The 5,731-nt window shown below is 35.4% G+C and overlaps 1 protein-coding gene across 4 annotated transcripts in view; it reads right to left on the bottom strand.

Annotated features, from left to right (window-relative positions):
- Positions 1-5,731, bottom strand: part of KCNIP4 (potassium voltage-gated channel interacting protein 4) — a 1,202,281-nt gene that overhangs the window by 579,561 nt on the left and 616,989 nt on the right. The gene's annotated exons all lie outside the window — the stretch shown is intronic.

Raw genomic sequence — 5,731 nt, 5'->3', positions numbered from 1 at the left:
GTTGACAGACTTTTGAGTTATTTCTGTTTTTTGACTGTGACAACTCAGGCTAGTATAAACATTTGTATACAAGTCTTTTTCTACACCTGTGCTTTCATTTCTTTTCAGTACATTCCCAGGAGCTCTCCTTTTCCATTTTATAGGAAAGATCTACCCTTGAAAGACCCCAATGCTACTTGTTGGAAGAGGGTAGAGAGTTCTAATTCCAACTCACCAGTAAGTACTGAGTGATTAGCTCACATGCTGAAGTAGAAAAAAAGGCTTATCAGTTCTTATCTCTGCCCTTTCCCGCCTAAATCTCCTTGTGACTTTGGGAGATAACTGTACCTAGCATCTAGGCATCTTTGCTTGTGAACTAAAGGCGGAAACAAGATGTTCTCTGAACTGTCTTTTACCTTAAAAAACATCATCCTCTTAGTAACTAAAATTTTATAAAGAAATCCAAAAAGTACAATCAAGGGATTATCTCCCTTGACCCTGACATTTTCTGGGCATAGCCAGCACTAATCACAAAAAGTATGATACAGAAAGCATTTGGATACTGTCTACTGAATGCAGAATCTAGGATTTACCAGTTGGCACTCTCCATGTGTCTGTTTTGCTCTTGGAATTCTTGTATGTCACTCTATTTCTCTGTCCATATTTCACTAAGGCAGTTTTTTGTTCAGAGTTAATTGGGCATAAAACAAACATTAGTACAAGAAAATGGGGTGGATTGTTTTAACAAACATTTAAAAAATATAAATCCAAGTAACTACCATTACCTTCAAAATAGTCACCTCATTGGTTTTATATTTCTGTTCTTTATTCTGATATCACTCAGAGCATACTTGGATATTTCCCTTTGGAATTGCCCTCCAAATAGTGGTATAGCCAATTTCTAAAATTAATTTTCAAACTTTATTATGAAATGTTAGGCTTGTCGAAGAGAGTATAAAGAAAAATAGAATGAGCATGCATTTACCAATCACAAAGCTTTAAAATAACTGATTACTAGCCAGGCACAGTGGCTCATGCCTGTAATCCCAGCACTTTGGGCAGCCGATGTGGGCGGATCACAAGATCAGCAGTTCAAAACCAGCCTGACCAACATGGTGAATCCCATCTCTACCAAAAAAAATACAAAAATTATCTGGGTGTGGTGGCGCGCACCTGTAATCCCAGCTATTCAAAAGGCTGAGGCAGGGGAATCACTTGAACGCTGAAAACAGAGGTTGCAGTGAGCTGAGATTGAGCCATTGGACTCCAGCCCGGGTGACAGTGCGAGATTCCATCTCAAAACAAAAAATAAAACAAACAAACAAAAATTGATTACTGATGCTGGGGTCTAGAAATATCCCTCATCAACTTTCTCTGTAGTTATCTCCAATAATTTCTACATTTGAAAGCGACTGTCCTCACACATGTATTTATATTTTTACATATTATGTTACCCTGAGTAATATATGATACTGTTTTTCTAGTTTAAGTATTTATATAAATGGTATCAAAATGGTATCATACTATATGTATGATCAAGTACGATCCAGGTTTGCTGGATTAACTCAATATCATGTTTGGTGAATTTATTTACATTGAGAGGTGACTTCTTATTTGATATTCATCTTGTATAGCAACTAAATTTTTCATAGGCCACAATTTTTATACTATTTCATATTGATATATATTTAGATGATAGCTAGTAGTTTGCTCCCACAAACACTTGTAGCTGTAAACATTCTTGTATCTGTCTTCTTTGTATACTTATTGAGGGGTTTTCCTAGAACTATCATTACCTAGGAATGAAATTTCCAGCTTCTGAGAAATGAATACCTTCATTTTTACTAATTACTACTGCATTTTCTCCAAACTGTTTATACCTACTTTTATTCTATTCATCAAGGTATAAAGCTCCCATTTGTGCATAGCTCCCCTAAAGTCATTACCATTAGACATTTTAATTTTCCTAGTTGCCAATTTTAATTTTCCTAGTTACTACTAGGTTAAATTTCCTAGTAGCAAATTTAACCAAAAATAAGTGACTATGTCCTATGAATATACCTCTGTGCTTGGTTCTGTGTGGAATGCAAATGTGATATAATGGAAGTACACTGGAATTGGAGGAACCAAAAACAGCCCTCACTCTTGCTGTCTGTGAAAACCTGAGCATGTTGTTTAACCTCTTCAAGGCTCAGTTTCTTCATCTGTAATATGAAGGATTGGACAGGAAAATGTTTCGGGCTCCTTTCACCCTCATCCTACTTAACTTTATGATGGTCTACGGGAGCTTACAAGGCAGGAAGAGGTGCAAAACACATGTAAGTAACTTTAATAGTAGACCCAAATATGCATGTAGAAGGCATTAGGAGAGCACAGGACACAGGATCTAAATAGGGTGAGGGAGAAACTAGAAAGCTTTCATCCAAGTAGATTGAATGAGATTCACCAAGATGGCATGGATGGAATGGAGGAAAAACATTTAAGGAGAGGAAAGAGCATGGTGGGTGGGTTGTGAAAGAAGGCAATGAGGGAGAGGGGCAAGGATAGGAAGAAGGGTGTGTCTGGAGCAAAAGTTGTTTAGGTACATGCTGGGAAGCAGAGACGATGAGGCCAGGTATTTTGTGATTTTTATTATGTCAAACTGTAATAAATCTTCAGTATATTATTGATAATTTGATTTTTAAAACCCTTCAAAGCAATGTGGAATCAAATTTGCAAAGAAGGCAGATAGTCATTTTATTTTCACTTTAAAATGATGCCATGAAACCAATTTCTTCCGAGGCCAACAGGCTGATTCTGTAGTCACTTCTCAAGCAGGACTGCTCAGGGGGCTTGAGAAATGGAGAGAAGCATTGCAGAGAAAAGAATGGAGTCTCCTTGGGTGCAAGCTTTGAACAGACATGCTCCTCTGGATTTTTGAATTTTATCAGGTGGTTTAAAAGATTCATTATTTTATAGTTATACTCGGTATTGAAAATTCTTAGAACCTGATGAAATTTTAGTATTCCTACACAAAATTTCAAAAGTACAGACATTTTTTTTTAATTACTGGGAGGAAAAAATGCCTTCTAAGAGGTTTCAACTGGCTATGCTAGAAAGGCTGGGAATTTTGAAAAAATCATTAATGTATCTCATTTTGAATAAAATGATTTATCATTGGTTATAAACATGGACCTCATAGACAAATACCTGGGTTCAAATCTAGACTTTCCTATTGTAAAGAGAGATTTTTATTTAAGCAAGTTATTTAAGATCACTTTGTTACTATTAGGATTGCATTTGGCTACAAGTAACAAAATACCTAAGTCAATTTCTTCCACCTGTGTAAGTCTTGTTTTTCTTATCTCATAGGAAGTCAGAGGCGGGCAGCTAAAGCCTGGCTCTATGGCATATTGCTAATGACCCATGCTCCTTCCAGCTTTCTGCTCCACCATTCTTGATATGTAGCTTTCACCCTCGGTTTCAGGATAGCTCCTTTATCACTAAGCATCGCTTCTGAGTTTGAAAAAGAAACAAGGGAGAATGAACCAAAATCCTTCCCTTTATAAGACTTTGTATTTTTATTGAAAAGTTTACCCCACTCAAGAGACTTACTTAAGTCCCACTGGTTATACATTGTGGCATAGGAACCTGAAAAACCAATTAAAAAAAAAAAATTGCTGAGTGCATAGTGCATTGCTACCCTAAAGAAAATTAGAATTCTTTTAGTAAAAATGATGTCTAGCCAGGTATGGTGGCATGTGACTATAATCGTAGCTACTGGGGAAGCTAAGGCAAGGGAATCTCTTGAACTCGGTAATCAGAGGTTGTAGTGAGCTGGGATCATGCTACTGCATTCCAGTCTAGGTGACAGAGTGAGACTGTCTCAAAAAATCCATAACCAAACAAACCACAACAATAAGAACAAAAAATGATGTCAAAGTGAGAATTTGGTAACAACTAACAGTGCCTGCTATATACTAAAGAGTTATTTTGAAATTTAAAAGCAAAATAAAAGTCGTAGCACATAGTAACCATTCTATAATTGTCACTACCAAAAGGATTATATTAATGTGTAACTACTAATGTTATATTAATTACACTATATATATATTCCTCCAAGCACACTTCAATCATTCATGGCCCAGATCAAATACCACATCTACTAACACCTACTAACATTCTCTGATTCTGCTATTCAGACTTTTTTTTGATACCACTTGATAGGTTATAGTTGACGAAACACAAACTAATCTGACAAGTAAGAAAAAGGATTGTGTTGGAAGGACACAAAACTATAGAATTCAGAGGAGAGCTAGCTCCAATAAGTTCTAATAGGAACCTATAGAAACACAGGAACCTAAATAAGCTTCATGGGGGGTAAACACCACCAAGCTTGTTGTATGTTTAGCTTCCTGAGCTACCAAAGCAGAAAGTAATTATTTGATTCTTACCAGGATCCACAATGCGATTGCTCTTAAATAGGCAAGTGCTTTGCTTCTAGACAGATAAAGCATGATTGCAGTCTATTACAGGGTCACATGGACATAAGTTGTTGACTTTGGTCAAATGACACTATGATAGCTCAGTGTTATCCAGTTGTAGAAATGACTATTTGTTCACAGAAATTCTGCTGAGTAACTGTAATAAGAGGGAAATTGTTTCAGAGAAAATTGTGTGAATAAATTTAAAAGAAGTAACACATGGTGTTAATTCACAGAATGACAGCTAGAATAATTTAGTTTAAACATAGGATATAGAAAGGCACTAGCCACTTAAAAAGCAAAACAACTAAGCAACATAATATAGAAATTAAATATATTTCAATAGTAACATGCAGGCCACAACCATGCCTTAAGAGAATTTACCTGGTCTGTTAATTGTATTAAAAAGCAGAAACAATAATTTCCTTAATATAGGTAATACATCTAACTATGGGATCTGAAGTGGGGATGAGTAGAAGGGGAATAGGTGAGAAAATTAGGAAGAAATAATGGGGGAAATTGCAATCAGAGGTTATATTTAGGAAGAAAGGATGGAAGCTTTCAAGATCTCCTAGGATTTCAACCTTGGGTGAATTGGAGCTGCCAAGGAAATAATGGGGAAACAAAAGGTATGATAGGCAGAGGAAGAAGATAAGAAGATGCATGTTGTATATGTTGAGTTTGATATCTCAATAGGATATCTCTGAAAAAATATGCAGAACTTGAATTATATAACCGACGCTTACCAAAGAACAAGGCTTATGGTATAGAAAACCTTTTGCCATTTCCTATAATTTTCTATAATTTCCTCTACTCTTGTATTCTCATTCTTATTGATCACTCAATTACTTTGCATATGTCTAGTTCTATGTAATTTCTACATTTATCTGTATATATCTCTGTAAGGTGATTTATCTCTGTAAACCATAGGCACTATTTTCCCTATTGTAAAAGAAGAAATTGAGTCTCAAAAAGAACCTACTTACTTTTCTATTTACAATGACTGAAAAGAAAATGTTAATCATCCTTTCTTCTCCCTAATCAGTGAGCTATAAAAAAAATTTGGGGTGCATGCAAAATCATTATTTTTTTTAAACTGCAACTCTCTACAAATTGATGACCTCCTAAAGCTTTCCAAGATCCAGTATTTCATCTGTTGGCAGATTTTTCAAATGAATTTCTATTCATTGAAAAATAGTCCATTTACATTTTAAAAAGCTTGTTAGTATTAACCAGATTAATCCTTCTAATTATTCTTTAGGTCTGATCTTAGAAAACTATTTGAAGCC

The sequence above is a fragment of the Callithrix jacchus genome, chromosome 3 (assembly GCF_049354715.1).
Source record: "Callithrix jacchus isolate 240 chromosome 3, calJac240_pri, whole genome shotgun sequence".
In the NCBI taxonomy this organism is placed as follows: Eukaryota; Metazoa; Chordata; class Mammalia; order Primates; family Cebidae; genus Callithrix; species Callithrix jacchus.
Note: the sequence above shows the minus strand (reverse complement) of the source record. Positions and strands in the feature narration are given on the sequence as shown.